Consider the following 18078-nt stretch of genomic DNA (forward strand, 5'->3'; position numbering starts at 1 on the left):
CGAGATAGCTGGGTTAGCTCTCAGTCTCAGAGCGAGGGGCTCCATGTACAATGTGTACAGGAGGGGGGAAGTGGGCACCCCTGCCATGTTCCCCGCTTCACTGGGAAGGGCTCGGACACCACTCCATTAAACCTGCACTGATGCCCTAGGTGCACTTTAGATACCGAGGACCTATCTGCAAACTTTATTGCCAAACCCAAGATGTCTAAGGGTGCCGAACAGGTATGACCAATTGACCCTGTCAAATACTTTTTCAGCGTCAACTAAGAGGAGAAGAGCCTCTTCCTGGGATCTGTGGTTCTTGTCTATGAGGTGCACAATGTATTTGGTGTTACCACTGCAATGACGGGCCGGAATGAAGACTGCTTTATCCGGCCGTATTAGGATGGGCATGAGAGAGATAAGGCAATGCGCTAAGATGGTAGTGAAGAGTTTGGCATCAACCTTAAAAAGGGGTATGTGTCTGAAAGACCCACAGAGGGATGGGTCCTTACTGGGATTAGGGATCACAGAGATGTAGGCGCAAAGCACTGATTCAGTAAGAGATCCCTGTCTCAGCAAATTTATTATAAAGGTGTGCAAGCAATGGGGTCAGGTCATGACAGAAAACTCTATATAAGAGAGGTGTGAAGCCATCCATTCGAGTGGGATTTACTGGAGTTAAGGCAAGCAATGGCTGTGATGATTTCCTTTATCTTAACGGTCTTATCCAATCCCTCCGAGTCGCTTTGTAGGAGAGAGGCAAGTGTTATGGAGTCCAGGAACTCAGGTGTTCCAGTAACAACCGCCTCTTCTGCTGCTAAAAGGTTGCTATAGAAGGCTTGAAAGGCCTTAGCTATTTGTGCATTAGTGGATGCTTCATTAAATGGCCCTGTACGTGTATCTTGGCCCCCAGGTGATGCTCACCCATCTTGCCACAATGGTTACTCCCTAAGTAGAATTTGTTTTTGAGACATGCCATGGCGTATTCTTCCTGGTCTAGGTTCAGTCTCTTAAGGAGTAGGCATGTCTTTTCCAACTCCCTCCATATTCTGGGCGCCCATTTGCATTTACATATGGCTTCAAGCTCCAGGACTTTCTGCTCTTAGTTTTAACGTTTCTCCTTCCAGCAACTGTTCTCCGCAGTCAACAAAGCTATGAGTTCCCCGCAAACGACTAGTTACAGTGCTTCCCACACAGAGGCTAAGGGAGTCTCCCCAGTGTCAGGCGATTGTCGACTACCTACAGAGCACTGATGTTGCACTGCATTGGAAGATGGTGAACGGAGCAGGCCTGAGTGTGATGGCCTGGATTGGGGAGGGAGAATTCTCATTATGAGGGACAGAGGAATGTGATCGGACAGTGATGGAGGGCCTATAGCAAAGTCATGTACAATGGTTTGCATAGCTGGGATTGCTCGGAAGTAGTCGATCCGAGCATAGTTTTTGTGGGCTGCATAGAAATATGTGTAGTCTTGTGCTGTGGGGTGTACTGTGCTCCATATATCTAGCAGCCTGCTGTCTGTGAGCCAAGTAGGGCCATGGGCGGGGAAGGTCGGGCCCTGTCTGCCGAAAGCAGTGGGTGGAGCGGTTTAGCTTAGTGTCAATGACAAGGTTCATTTCCCCTCCGATCAGTATGGTGGTGTCTAGGGAGTGAAGTACCGGGGTGAGTGCACTGATGATAAATGCTTCTTAACCCTCACTGGGGGTGTAAATGTTGCCCATTGAGAACACGAAGGAGCCAAGTCAGAATCTGAAGACTAGAAGCTGACCTTTATGTCACGTAACCGTAGTGAGGATTTCCACTGTGATGCTTTGAGATAAAAGACTCGCCAATCCCCACTAACCCCCTCCCCTGTTCGTGTGGGTGGAAGACCAGAGTTGGTGTAGGAACCAGCGAAATTGCATTCTAGGGACATCTTTAGGGAGCAGATGGGTCTCCTGCAGGAGGCATATGTCACTGCCAGAGCTTTCAATAAGTGAAAGGCTAGCTACTTGTTTAATGGGACTGTTGAGAATGCTTACATTGATACTCATAACTTTAATTTCCTTAAAGGTAGAGAGGGGTAAGCAGCCTAAATGTAGTCGTTAAACACCATGGCCCTCATTACGAGTTTGGCAGTATTCGGACAAGACCGCCATGCAAAATGGCACCTTACCGGCATCAGTGGTGGTATAGCGATTGCTGGATTACGGGTCACAAAACACAAACTGCCAAAATACAGACACAAAACCAACACCGCCAGGCCAACCCACGGCGAATGAGTGACTGATCAATTGCCGGGCCCGCCACGCCGACACCATTTCGATTGTCATATTATGAATCAACCTCCAGCACAGCGGAACATGCACGGGGGACATCGTACGCGGTTCGCACCACGGAAAGTAGCTAACACCACATTGGCTAGTTCAAATATCCCACACCTGATCACCATACACACACCATGCACACCTAACCACGCCACCATATAACCCCCCAACAAGCCGTTGTGACAAATATGAGCAGCTACAGCCACATCCGAAACTAAGCACACACTAAACACAGCAAACACAGATCACACAGCACACATTGCACAAAACACAGCAGCTCACCAGCAGACACAGCCAAACACCCCCACATCACCACACACCCCGTACTTCACCCAAGACGTACAACACATATCCACCCCACAACATGTCACGCCAAAGCACCCACAATTCACTGACAATGAGTTGCAGGTCATGGTGGATGAGATCATCAGAGTCGAGCCACATCTCATGGGAGTCTAGGTACAACAAACATCAATAGCCAAAAAGACGGAGTTATGACAGAGGATCGTCAACAGGGTCAACGCAGTCGACACATACCCACTCACAAGGGAGGACATCAGGAAGAGGTGGAATGACCTCAGGGGGAAGGTCCGTTCCATGGCGTCCAGGCAGAGGATAGCCAGTAATGAGACCGGCAAAGGGCCCCCACCTCCTCCCCTCCAGCTGACAACCTGAGAGGAGAAGGTCCTGGACATCATGTATCCCGAGGGCCTGAATGAAATCAGCGGAGGGCTCGGCACTGGTAAGTCAGCAATACCCCCAAGCACCAACCACCCATGCCCAGCATGCCACCCCACTACTCTCCAAACCACTGCAACCCACCCCACTAACCCCGTCCCAAACATACCACGCCACTCCTCTGCAAGCCACACCACCCCACTCCCACCATCCCTACTCACACACCCTGAATGCACAGATGTCAACCACAATGTGAAGAACCACAGCTCCCACAATCCAATCCAAACCAATGTCTGCAGTGCAGCAGCTGTCATTGCTATCACTGGGAACAAAATCGAGCCACTGCATGCATCACAACAGGGACAAAACAACAACAGTCACACAACTAATATTTACCGTATCCATCCACGGTACTCCTGCCACTGACACCCTGCAGAGGATTCCAGGCTCTGACAGCCCTCCCCAGGATGAAGGCCCCACTGGATGTCTGGATGAGGACGACTTGCCTGGGCCATCTGGGGCCGATGGGCAGTCCACCAACGGCACACCCACCCTGGACACACTGGAAGACCCTACCCCTGTGGCAACAACACCACAGCCAGACCCAGAACCCCAAACCTGTGCCCCAGGAACCCATCAATCAGAGTTGTGCCTCGTAGTATGACAGCCAGAGTCAAGGCCACCCACCCCAGACAATGACAGCTTTGCTGCTACTGGGAGTGGGCATGTCACATAGGCTCTCATTATTGTAATGAGACTACTGGATTTTGAGCAGCAGAATCACCCACGGCGTGGGAGACTGAGTCTGACCCACTGCAGGTAACACCTGTCGCTCCAATCCAGGTTTTGCTCCAGACAACTAGCAGTGCCTCATCCCTCCCCGAGGGCAGGGATGAGTGGGCAGCCGAGCGCATGACATAATTGGTTTCTCAGGGAAACCGTGGACACTCAGGTCTCATCCGTTTCTCTCAGTTACCTCAGTCTCATATATAAAATTACAAACAGAGGCAGTATATGTTTCAATTATGATTTTAATAAAACAACTGCATCTTAGATAGCAAAGCATGAGCTGCAATAACCAGGATGACACAGCATGACAGTATTAAAATTTGTGACGAGGAGAGTGAAGCATAAATATAACACTATTATATTGTCACTACGATCAATAGACTAACTCCTACCTAGGCTATGGTAGAACACACTGTGTTAAGCTCTAATTCTGCCCTTCAGGTTCCCCTGGGAAGACATCATCCCCTATACCTGAGCAAAGGCCTGTGGTCTGTGTTAGCATCTGTAGCAAAGCACTCGGCAATCAGCATACAGTCGTGGTTCTCTGGCTGGAATCTCCCTCTAACGCGTAAGGGACAAAGAAGTGTTTTTCTAACAACACAGCTGATGTTCTGAGAAAATGTCCCTACGTAAGGATGTGTGTTTTCTACGAATGTCGGAGACTAAACTTATACCACGTTCACCGGCAATGTACCGTGCTGTAGCCTTGGAAGAAGCACAGAGTGAGCAAGAATGTCTTGTTTGGGAACAGAGTGCTGGCCTAGGCAAAAACAGTTAGATAAACAGATAATAAAACAAGACAGTAAAAGTGGTGATTGTAACAATAAAATAAAGCTGAATAAAATATATCTAGTTTAGAGTGCACAGCAGCTTGGCCTAGTGTGTTAAAATAACGTGCATGGAGCTATAGCTAAAATGGCTACACAACAGGCACACTGTGACAGGGGCACAGGCACAGGGGGCCAGGGGTAGTGGGAGGGGAACCGTGGCCCAAGGGTCAGGACGGCCTCACCAACTAACTGCCCAAGAGGGCCTCAACCAAGTCCTGGGTGTGTACCAGCACACCGAGGACATAGTGGCCCAGATCCTCGCCACCTTGCAGGAGACCCAGCGGATGCCAGGGCAATACCATGAGGAGGCCACGCAACAGTGGCAGACCCACAATACCAATATGGCCTCCATTGTAGGGGTGCTCAAGTACCTGAACACTGTCATGCATGAGTCCACCACCCACCAGCAGGCCTCTACCACTGGCCACATCCCATCACAGCCCTCCATGTCAGCGGCAGCCAGTAGCATGGAGGCCCCGCCACAGGTCTCCCAGGACACCAGCACCCCTATCCCTGTAGCTGAGGAATCCCCATGCAAGCGAGGACGTCCAGGTAGACATCCAGCCGGACATGATGCCCAGACCACCACCTGAAAGTGGCCCTCTCCTCAACATTCTTTCTTGTGTGTGACACCCTGTCGACTGTCCACTCCTGTATCTCCATCTACCCATGACCAGCAGACTGGACCTGCACTACCTACATCTGACCTTACCATTCTGATGACCTCTGCTGCCATGACCCCACTCATCACCCCTCACACCTGTACACCACAAATAAATGACAACTGGGCACAGTCCATGTCTACGTGTTTATTTGGCATGAGTATGGAACTGCCAATACGTGGCAACCCATCGTCCAGCACATTCATGGGAGGTTGACAGCGGGGGAGCAAAATGAAGAGCGGTTGATTGTGGAGCAGGAAATGGCTGGACATATGTGTCAATGAAGGCTACAGCCCAGTCAGGGAGCTCAGAACACCACAACATTGTCCTGAAAGGAGAGCAAGACAGGGACAACAATCACTGATGCCAACTCTGCACAAATGCACTGTAAAAAAAACAGATATCCAGGGCAGATATGCCAGGCAGGTCCACAACCATATGGCCAGTACCAACACACATATAAAACACATACCAACCCAATGGTCCCACACTCACATCGCCCAGTGCCAGACCTGGCCCCATACCCACTGCCACCAACAACAATGTTGCACTGCCACCCAATGTCGACTCCCAGGATAGATGCTGTTCAGATGCAACAACCCTGTGTGGCACATAGCACTTGAACTGGCAACTCAGGGAACATTCCACCTACACCTTGATGACACTACACTAGTGCACCAGCACAACACCTGCCTGACATAGGCATGATCTGTACACTGTGACTACCTCAGTCATGGGCACATGTGACACCCACCCAGAGTCAGAGCTGCAACCATTACTGTCAGTGGCCACAGACAACAGGTGGCATCATGGACAAGGCAGACAGTTGTAGAGGACACATACCACACAGTTTGCACATACCTGCATCTCAGCTAAAGTAATGTTGAATCAGCTCCACCCTGGAGTCTGTTGCATCCTCATCATCCACCTTTTCATCACTCACCATGTCCCCTTCATCAGCCACTGGCACAGCTACCCCCTCCTCTGCAACCAGCAATGGAATGTGACGCCTCAGGGCCAGATTGTGCAACATGCAGTAGGCCACAATGATCTGGCACACCTTCTGTGGGTTGTAGAGCAGAGCACCCCCTAGAGACATGCAAACATCGGAACCTGGCCTTCAGCAGGCCAAAGCATCTCTCAATGACCTGTCTGGTATGACAGTGGGCCTCATTGTAACGGTCCTCTGCACTCTACAGTGGGATGCCTTACGGGTGTCAGGAGCCAGGGCAGGTTGGGATAGCCAGAGCCACCTGTGTGCATAGTGGAAAGAGGCATATCAATACCGGGAGGGCAATAGGGCAGGGACACAAGGGTGCAGTGAGCTGAGGGGCACACAAATGCAGGAGTACATACCGATGAGCCAGGCAAGGTCCCTCTGGAGCGGTGCCATCATGTGTGGGATGCTGCTGTTCCACAGGATGTAGGAATCATGCTCAGAGCCTGGTTACATGGCCGTCACCTGGGAGATGTACTGGTCCACGAGACAAACCACCTGCACATTGACCGAATGAACTTTTTTGCAGTTTCTGTACACCTGTTCATTCCTTCTGGGTGGCACTGGGACAATGTGGGTACCGTCAATGGCACCAATCACATGTGGGACGTGTGCCATAGCGTAGAACGCAGCCTAGACAGTGGGCAAATCTGCACGTCGGGGGAACCAGATACAGCTGGACATGTGTTTTATCAGGGCTCCTGTGGGTTGTAATGTTGCTTCTGTGTATTCTCCTTAAGTAGTGGTGTGTTTGCCTCATTTTGATGCCTGCCGTGACCCAGGCGTTACATTTTGATGCAAATTGGAGTTAATACCATTTTTTGGGTCCACCTCTCACCCATGCATCATTTTTGCCCGGGTGGTTAAATATGGCGCAAGGGTATTTGAGTCATTTTTGGACAGGAACACCTACCTTGCATCTCATTGACGCAAGGAGGTTTCACGCATCCGAAAAATGACGTCAACAACAATATTTTGACACTAGCTGGGTCTAGCATCAAAATATAAATATTGCGTTGGTTTGCGCTGAATTAGCATAAAAAAATTATGCTAGTTCAGCGCAAACAGAGTATAAATATGCCTCTAAATGTCACTCTTTAGCATCCAAAGCTTTCCCAATTTGGTATAGGTTGAAGTGGGAATAATAACTTTCCACAAATTGGTATAGATTGGAATGGGAATAGTAAATGTAATCCTTCAGTGTCCAACATATTCTCCAAATTATAGACTGGAGTTAGAATAGTAAATGTCACCCATTTAGTGTTCAACACCACCAAATTGACATGGATTGGAGTGGGACTAGTAAGTGTCACCCTTTTGATGTCCAGAAAAATGACGTCAAAACTAATATTTTGACGCTAGCTCGGTCTAGCGTCAAAATATAAATATTGCATTGGTTTGTGCTGAATTAGCATGAAAAAATTATGCTAGTGCAGCGCAAACAGAGATTAAATATGCCTCTAAATGTCACTCTTTAGCATCCAAACCTTTCCCAATTTGGTATAGGTTGAAGTGGGAATAATAATTTTCCACAAATTGGTATAGATTGGAATGGGAATAGTAAATGTCATCCTTCAGTGTCCAACATATTCTCAAAATTATAGATTGGAGTTAGAATAGTAAATGTACCCGTTTAGTGTTCAACACCACAAAATTGACATGGATAGGAGTGGGATTAGTAAGTGTCACCCTTTTGATGTCCAGTACCTTTGCAACTTGGTATAGATTGGAGTGAGAATAGTAAATGTCACCCCTTTAGAATCTAGCTCCTTCTCCTAATTAGTATAGATTGGGGTGGCAATAGTAAATGTCACCCTTTATGTGTCCACCACCTTTCCCAATTTTGTGTAGGTTGGAGTGGGAATAGTCAATGTCACACCTTCAATATCAAACTTCTTCCCCAAACGGTATAGATTGGAATGGCAACAGTTAATGTTATCCCTTCACTATCCAACATCTCCTCCAAATTGGTATAGATTGGAGTGGGTATAGTAATTGTCACTTGTTTAGTGTCCAACACCTTCAAATTGTTGTAGATTGGAGTGGGAATAGTAAATCTCAGCTCTTTAGAATCCACCATCTACAAACTGGAAGAGATTGGAGTGGAAATAGTAAATGACACCCCTTTAGAATACAGCCCCTTCTCCAAATTGGTATAGATTGGAGTCAGAATGGCAAATGTTATCCTTTAATGTCCAACACCTTCTCCAAATTGGTATACATTTGAATGGAAATATTAAATGTCACCCATAAAGTGTCCACCGCCTTACCCAACTTGGTGTACATTGGAGTGGGAATAATAAATGTCACCCTTTTAGTGTCCAACAGCGTTTTCAATTTGGTATAGATTGAAGTGGGAATAGTAAATGTCACCCCTTTAGATTCCAACATCATGCCCTAATTCATATAGCTGGGAGTGGGAATAGTAAATGTCGCCCCTTAGGTGTCCAACATCTTCTCCAAATTGCTATAGATTGGAGTTGGAATAGTAAGTGTCACCTTTTTAGTTTCCAATACCTTTGGCAACTTGGTATAGATTGGAGTAGGAATAGTAAATATCACCCCTTTAAAATCCAGCTCCTTCTCCAAATTGGTATAGATTGGGGAGGAAATACTAAATGTCACCCTTTAGTGTCCCACACCTTCTCCAAAATAGTATAGAGTGAGGTGGGAATAGTAATTGTTACCCTTTAAGTGTCCACCACCTTCCCCAACTTGGTATAGATTGGAATGGGAATAATAAATGTTACCCTTTTAGTGTCCAACCCCTTTCCCAACTTGCTATGGGCTGGAGTGGAAATAATAATTTTCCCAAAATCGGTATACATTGGAGTGGGAATAGTCAATGTCATCCCTTCAGTGTCAAACATCTTCTTCAAACTGGTATAGATTGGAATTGGAATAGTAAATGTCACCCATTCAGTGTCCAACACCTCCAAATTGGTATGGATAGGAGTGGAAGTAGTAAATGTCACCCTTTTAGTGTCCAACACCTTTTCCAAATTGATATAGATTGGAGTGGGAATAGTAAATGTCATCCCTTTAGAATCCAGCTCTTTCTCCAATTCAGTATAGATTGGAGTGGGAATATTAAGGGCCTCATTACAACCCTGGCGGTCATAGACCACCAGGGCTGTTTTGGAGGTTGCACTGCCAACAGGCTGGCGGTGCAAACTCGGGGATTACCACTGCAGCGGAAGCGCTGTGCGGTTTTCCTCCACTTTGGTCCCGGCGGTTTTAATCCACCAGGGCAGCACTGCCCAGGGGATTACGAGTCCCCTTCCCGCCATCCTTTTCATGGCGGTAGGAACCACCATGGAAAGGCTGGCGGGAAGGGGAGTCGTGAGGCCCCCTGGCACAGCCCCACACAGCTTTTCACTGTCTGCACAGCAGACAGTGAAAGAGTGCGACGGGTGCAACTGCACCCGTCGCACGGCTGCAACGCCGCCAGCTCCATTTGGAGCCGGCTCCCATGTTGGGGCCGACATCCCCGCCGGCCCAGCAGGGATGTCTTAATGGCCACCGCGGGAGTGTCGTCGCATTGGTGGCCGCACGGCGGTTATCCGCACGCCAAAGTTGTAATGAGGTCCTAAATGTCCCTCTTTAGTGTCTAACACCTTCTTCAAAATGGTATAGATTGGTTTGGGAATAGTAAATGTCACCCTTAAAGTGCCCTCCACCTTCCCTAACTTGGTACAGATTGGACTGATAATAATAAATGTCACCTTTTATTGACCAACCCCTCTCCCAATTTGGTATAGGTTGAAGTGGGAATCGTAATCGTCCACAAATTGGTATAGATTGGAGATGGAATAGTAAACGTCATCCCTTCAGTGTCCAACATCTTCACAAAACTGGTATAGATTGGAGTTGTAATAGTAAATGTCAGACGTTTAGTATTCAACACCACCAAGTTGGTATGGATCGGAGTGGGATTGGTTAAGTGTCAACCTTTTGATGTCCAATACCTTTGCCAACTTGGTATAGACTGGAGTGGGAATAGTAAATGTCACCTCTTAAGAATCTAGCTCCTTCTCCAAATTGGTATAGATTGGGGAGGGAATAATAAATGTCACTCTTTAGTGTCAAATACCTTCTCTGAAATAGAATATAGTGGGGTGGGAATAGTAAATGTCACCCTTTAAGTGCCCCCCACCTTTCCCAATTGGGTGTAGGTTGGAGTGGGAATAGTAAATGTCACCCCTTTAATATCTAACATTGTTCCCAAACTGGTATAGATTGGAGTGGGAACTGTTACTGTCCGTCATCTTCTCCAAATTGGTAAAGATTGGAGTGGCTATAGTAAATTATGCTTGTTTAGTGTCCTACACTTCCAAATTTGTATGGATCGGAGTGGGATTAGTAAGTGTCACCCTTTTAGTGTCCAACACCTTTGCCAATTTGGTGAAGATTGGAATGGGAATTGCAAATGTCACCCCCTTTAGAATCCAGCTCCTTCTCCAAGTCAGTATAGATTAGAGTGGGAATACTAAATGCCCCTCTTTAGTGTCCAACACCTTCTCCAAAATGGTATAGATTGGTGGGGGAATAGTAATTGTCACCCTTTAAGTGAACACCACCTTCCCCAACTTGATATAGATTGGACTGGTAATAATAAATGTCACCTTTTAGTGTCCAGCCCTTCTCCCAATTTGGTATAGGGTGAAGTGGGAATAGTATTCTTCCACAAATTGGTATAGATTGGAGTGGGAATAGTAAATGTCATCCCTTCAGTGCCCAACATCTTCTCCAAATTGGTATAGGTTGGAGTTAGAATAGTAAAAGTCAGTAGTTTACTGTTCAACACCACCAAGTTGGTATGGATTGGAGTGGGATTAGTAAGTATCACCCTTTTGATTTCCAATACCTTTGCCAACTTTGTATAGATTGGAGTGGGAATAGTAAATGTCACCGCTTTAGAATCTAGCTCCTTCTCAAAATTGGTATAGATTGGAGTGGCAATACTTAATGTCACTCTTTAGTGTCCAACACCTACCCTAAAATGGTATAGATTGGGGTGGCAATAGTAAATGTCACCCTTTAAGTGTCCACTACCTTTCCCAATTTGGTGTAGATTGGAGTGGGAATAGTAAATGTTACCTCTTTGGAATCCATCTTCTCCAAATTGGTATTGATTGGAGTGAAAATAGTAAATGTCACCCTTCCAGTGCCCAGCACCTTCTCCAAATTGGTATATATTGATAGAGGCGGAGAGAATAAATGGCACCCTTTAAGTGTCTATCTCCATTCCCAACTTGGTATAGATTGGAGTGGGAATAGTAAATGTCACACTTTTAGGGTCCAACACCTTTCCCAACTTTAGATAGGTTGGAGTGGGAATAGTAAGGCCAATATTTACACTCTGCTTGCACCGGATTTTACGCAAATTCAGTGCAAAACTAACACCATATTTATACTTTGACTCTAGACCCCGCTAACATCAAAATATCTCAGTGTGTGTCATGTTCTGGATGCATGAAACAGCCTTGCTTTAATGACATGCAAGGAAGGCGTTCCCATCCCAAAAATTAAGTAAACACTCATGCACCATATTTATCCAACCGGGAAAAAATGGCGCACAGCTGGGAGGTGGAGCCGGAAAATGACATAAATCCCAATTTGTGTATAAAATTAACACCTGGGTCAGGGCACACGTTAAGGGACCTATGGGCTCTTTTCCATGTCGGGAGACCATGGAAACAGTCCACAGGTGCCCTTCCCTGCACCCAGGGACACCGCCTGCCACCCTATCCCACCCCTGGAGGACACCCATGGATGGGGGACCCATCCCAGGTAAGTACAGCTAAGTTGTGGTAAGTATTTTTTTTTAAGTGGCATAGGGGGGCCTAACTTGGGCACCCCTACATGCCACTGTGCCCAAAGACCATGCCCAGGGGACAGAAGTCCCCTGGGCATGGCCATTGGGCAGGGGGGCATGCCTCCTGTCATTCCTAAGACAGGAGTCATTTCAATGGGAGTTGTATGTCAAAAAATGGCGCAAGTCCGGTTAGAGCCATGATTTTTCACTCTAACCTGACTTGCACCATTTTTTGACGCATAACCCCCATTCTTCCCTACGCCTGCGTTGCCCGGCTAGAGTCATTTGTTTTTACTCTAACCAGGCCGCAGTGCCAGCTAACGTCAATCCATAAATAAGGCACCTGCCTGGCACGTTGGAATGGCGTTAACCGGCGGTACATTTTTTTACGCAAACCAGCGCTGGCACTGGTTTGCACCAGAAAGTATAAATATGGGCCTTAGTGTTGGTTCATTAGTGTTAGAAATAGGGTCTCTGGTTGGCAGTCAGTTTGCACTCTGTCCAAGCAGGTACACTCACTCTAGTCAGGGCAATGGAGATACACACTTAAGATAACCCCTGCTCACCCTATTGGTGGCTTGGCTCAAGCAGTCAGACTTATCTCAAAGGCAATGTGTAAAGTATTTGTACCAACACACACAGTAATACAGTGAAAACACTACAAAAATGGACACCACACCAGTTTAGAAAAATAGCCAACATTTATATAAATCGAACAAGACCAAAATGACAAAAATCCTACATACACAAGTAAAGTTATGAATTTTTTAATTGAATAGAGTCTTACTTCATGGAAAACAATCAATGCATTGTTGTTACACAAAGTACCCCGTCTGCATCAAAAGTAAAGCAGCACAGGCGAGCGTGCATCGGAAAAGTCATCAATGCATCAATTCCTTACTCGCAAGTGAGGCCATGCGTTGTTTCTTCTCCAGTCGCGTAGGTGGTGTGTTGTTTTTCTCTCCTGCAAAAGAGAGCGATACTTTGATTCTTGGATGGACAACTCAGGTCTGGGCAGCTTCACGTTGATTTTGACACCCAGTGAAGAGGCGTGTTAAATCAGGCCGCACAGTGATGAGGAACTGCGCTGCATGGGGGTTGAGTCGATTTCAGCAGCCACAAGTGGGTGTTGCGTCATTTCTACAGCCGTGATGCAGGTGATGCATCGATTTCCTAACAGCGATGCAGGTGGTGCATCGATTTATCAGCCACGATGCAAGTGGTCCGTCATTTTTACAGCTGCGTTGCAGGTGGTGTGCCAAATTGTTCCCCGCACGGCTCTTGTGCATGGATTTTAGTCTTGGTTCCACCAGCTTCACCTTTCAAGGCCTCGGGGACTGGAGTGGGCACCCCTTGGCAGGTTAGAAGTCTCAGCAGAGAGTTCAGGTGCTGACAGAGGAATTCTTTGATGGCCCTGAGACTTCAAAACAGGGGGCAAGCTCAGTACAAGCCCTTGGAGACACTTCACAAGTAGGAAAATATCACAAAGTCCAGTCTTTGTCCTCTCTTAGGCAGAAGCAGCAGCTGCAGGCCGACCCAGCAAAGCACACATTCTGGTAAAGGGGCAGTACACCTCCTCCAGCTCTTCAGCTCTTCTCCTTGGCAGAGGATTATCTTGACTCCAGAAGTAATCTAAAAATCTGGGGTTTTGGGTCAACTATGTATACCCCTTCCTTCTGTTGAAGTTGGCAAACTTCAAAAGAAAGTCTCTGTTGTTGACAGGGGTTGGACCTGGCCCTTTTTGCGGGGTCATCACCAATTTTTTTCCCTCCTTCCTTCTATTTTTTCTGACCAGTTTTTGTTGGCTTTCGGACTCTGGGCACTTTACCACTGCCAACCAGTGCTAAAGTGCAAATACTCTGTAAATTGTGTTGGTGATCAACCTTTCCATGATTTTCATATCTGGTTCACTAGTAAGTCCCGAATAAAGTGCACTAGAGGTACCCAGGGCCTGTAAATCAAATTCTAGTAGTGGGCCTCCAGCACTGAGTGTGCCACCCACATGGGTAGCCCTGTAAACATGGCTCAGACCTGCCCCTCAAGGTCTGTGTGTGAAGTTTTAAACTGCCAATTTGATCTGGCAAGTGTACCCACTTGCCAGGCCCAAACGTTCCCTTTTTATACATGTAAATCACACCTAAGATAGGCCCTAGGTAGCCCCAGTGAAATACTGCCATATCCGTTTTTCACTGTTGCAAGGCCTATCTCTTACATAGGTTAACATGGGGACTGCCTTTAAATTTCTTTTAAGTGCAGTTTCCCATTGGGATCTGATAGAGATATGGAGATTGGGGCCTCTGAACTCACAATTTAAACATACATCTTTTGGTAAAGTTGGTTTTTAGATTGTCAGTTTAAAAATGTCACTTTAAGAAAGTGGGCATTTTCTTGCTTAAATCATTCTGTGCCTCACGCTGCTTGTGTATTCCACGTCCGGGTCAGACCGACAGTTAGGTTGTTGTGAATTCCCTCTAGACAGTGACACAAAGGGAACTGGGACGTAGCCTGCATATCATGATGAGTCTCAAGGGCTAGATGGGGGAGGGAGGAGCTAACACTCATACCTGAATGGGCTGTGCCAGTCCTCAAACAATGCAGTCTCCAACCCCCGAGTATGTGTCTGCCAATTACACATACAGTTTATACAGAGAGCACTTGTACTTTAGCACTGGTCAGTAGTGGTAAATTGCCCAGAGTGCCAAACCAGCAAAAACAAAGTCCAGCACAGAGGCAGAGGCAAAAAGACAGGGGAAAAGACACCAAGGATGCCAGGTTTAACACGTGTCCCCCCCAGCTGAAAGTGGGAAGAACTCTCATCACTAAGGTGGAAGAATCTAGATAGAACATCAGAATTCGATTGTTCTGTTCCTGGGTGGTGTGCCACTATAAAGTCCATTCCCTGTAGGCAGATAGACACAGTTTTAAGGTCTCACCCCTCATCTGCGTTAATCATCTGAGGGGCCTGTGATCTGTTTGAACCCAGAAGTGAGTTCCAAACAAATCGGGTCTTAGCTTCTTCAGCACCCAGTCACAGTAAAAGCTTCTTGCTCAATTGCACTCCACCTAGGTCCCCGGGGAAGTAACCTACTAATGAAGGCTAGTGGTTGGCCTAGGCCTTCTTCATTAATCTGTGCAAGTACTGCTCCCACACCATGCTCTAAAGCGTCAGTCTGCACAACAAATTCCTTGGAGAAGTCGGGTGCCTTCAACATGCATGCATTGTACATGGCTGCCTTCATGGCATCAAAAGCGGTCTGGCAAGCCTCAGTCCATGTCACCTTTTTGGGTTGTTTCTTAGAGGTCAACTCAGTCAAGGGGGCAACACTAGTGCCATACCCCTTTACAAACTCCTGTAGTATCATGTGAGACATAGGAAAGCTCTTACCTCTGTCTGGGTCTTGGGAGGCTCCCAAACCAGAATGTTATCAATCTTTTGTTTGCAGGGTTGCCACCTGGCCACTCCCAACTGGTGTCCCAGCTAAACCACATAATCCCTGCCCTATTTGGCACTTACTAGCTTTAATAGTGAGGCCTGCCTTCTGCAGAGCCCTCAACACTTCACAGAGGTGCTGCAGGTGTTCCTCCCAGCTGGAGTTGAATACTGCATTGTCATCCAGGTAGGCTTCACTGAAATCCTCCAACCCAGCCAAAACCTGGTTGGCCAACCTCTGACAGGTGGCAGGGGTATTTCTTTATCCCAAAGGACATAACCCTGAACTGGCAGTGCCAATCTGGGGTGGAAAATGCTGATCTTTCCTTTGCCCCATCAGTTAGGGCAATCTGCCAGTACCCAGATGTTAAATCATAGGCAGCTCCTAACTGTTCAATGAGCACATCAGTGGTGGGATGGGGTGCGCATGAGTCTTCGTGATGGTGTTGAGTCAATGGTAGTCCCCACAGAACCTGAGTTCTGGGGTGGCACCAGGGGCAGCAGTCTTTGGAACCAAGACCAATGGGCTGGGCCAATGACTGCTAGAGAACTCAATAACCCCAAACGCTAACATCTTGAAAACCTGATCCTTGATGCTAGCCCTGACCTTGTCAGTCACTCTATAAATCTTGTGTTTTACAGGTGGACTGTAACAAGTGTCCACATCATGTGTACACATATGAGTGAGCCCTGGGGTCAAGGAAAACAAGGAGGCAAACTGCTCCAACAACTGGCAACAGTCCCTCTGTTGCTCTGGGGGTCAGGTGGGGGAGAGGGTCACACCTTCCACAGACCCATCTTTCTCCTGGGCAGACAGGAGGTCAAGAAGAGGCTCACTCTCCTCCTCCATCTCATCATCTGTTGCAAAGAGCATTGTTAACTCAGACCTCTCAAACTGAGGTTTGAGGCAGTTCACATGCAGGACCCTTAAAGGGTTTCTAGGAGTCCGCAAGTTACCCAGATAAGTGACATCACTCTTGCGCTCCACAACCTCAAAAGGCCCAGTCCACTTGTCCTGGACAGTATGAGGCTCCAATGGGGCCATGACCCACACTTTCTGGCCAGGCTGAAACTCAACCACAGTGGCATTCTGGTCATGCCAACTTTTCTTGTCTTCCTAGCTTGCTTCCAGGGTCGCCTGTGTGAGTTTCTTGAAGTGGGCTGTCTGTTTTCTAAAGGCCAGCATGTAACTAAACACATCCTGGGGAGTTTCTGCAAACCCTTCATTACCAGCCTCAGAGGTCACCTTACAGTGTAGCTATACAACATCTCCAAAAGGCTAAAACCAAATCTCCTGTGGTACGTCCCTGTATGCAAACAGATGGCATGGCAAGAGGATGTCCCACTTATGCCTCATCGGTTCTGAAAGACCCATAATCATGCCCTTCAGGGTCAGGTTGAATCTCTCAACCAAACCATTTCCTTGGGGGTGGTAAGGAGTGGTGAACTTGTATGTTATCCATCACTCCTTCCACAAAGACTTCATGTAATAAGATATGAAGTTGGTAACCCTGTCAGATACCACCTCCTTGGGTAACCCCATGCAGGTAAAGACCCCCATCAATGCCCGGCCCAGCAAAGGGGCTGTAATTAATCTCAGAGTGATAGCTTCCGGGTGCAGGGTGGCATGGTCCACCAAGACCAGGATAAACCTGTTACCTATGGCTGTCTTGGAGATCCAGAGGCCCCACAATGCCAATGCTCACCCTTTTAAAGGGTGTGCTGACCACAGGGAAAGGTTGGGGGGGAGCTTTACATTTCTCCCCACTATGGCCACTTGCTTGACAAGTTTGGCAAGACCTGCAATACACATCAGAGTTCCTACGCACTTGGAGCCAGTAAAAGTGGATGACAATCCTTTCAAAGGTCTTGTCCTGCCCCAAAGGTCCTGCTAAAGGCACATCATGAGCCAAACGCGGTAGGAAGGCTCTGAAGCACTGGGGTACCACCAGCACACATGCTGCCCCAGGCTCAGAAACCTTAGGCTCACTATGCAAGAGGCCATCCTCCCAATAGATCCATTGCGATCCAGACTCCTTGCCAGATGCTTGGTTTGCAGCCTGCTGCCGTAAACCCTCCAGAGTAGGGCATGACCTCTGTGCCTCACAGAATTGCTCCCTGGTGGGACCCACTTCCTGCTGCCAATGGGTCAGCCTGGGCACATCCCCCAGTTCAGCCACTTCTTCCCTTGTATGCTCCGGGGCGTCCCCCTCAGGTTCAGCCTCCTCCTGGACTGTGGGAACTTCTGGGGTGGGTTTCTCATGCCCTTTTCCCTTCCTCTTTCTGGGCCACTCTTTCAGGCTCCAGGGCCTCCTGATCACCCTGAGGGGCAGCCTTGGACTGATTGGTCACACATGCTCACCCAGGCAGACCCAATATATCCAAGTGTGACCTGCTTTCCATTTCACTCCAAGTGGAATCCTCCAGATCATTACCTGTCAGACAACCACCAGGCATGGTTAGACTCACAACTACTGGCAAGGAACCTGAGACCCCACCACCTCAAAAGGAACCTGTATCACTTTGCATAGGTGCTCTGCGTTATCTACTGAAACTACTTGGTGAAGTTGATGGGGAACCACCTGC

This window comes from Pleurodeles waltl, chromosome 8, assembly GCF_031143425.1.
Source record: "Pleurodeles waltl isolate 20211129_DDA chromosome 8, aPleWal1.hap1.20221129, whole genome shotgun sequence".
In the NCBI taxonomy this organism is placed as follows: Eukaryota; Metazoa; Chordata; class Amphibia; order Caudata; family Salamandridae; genus Pleurodeles; species Pleurodeles waltl.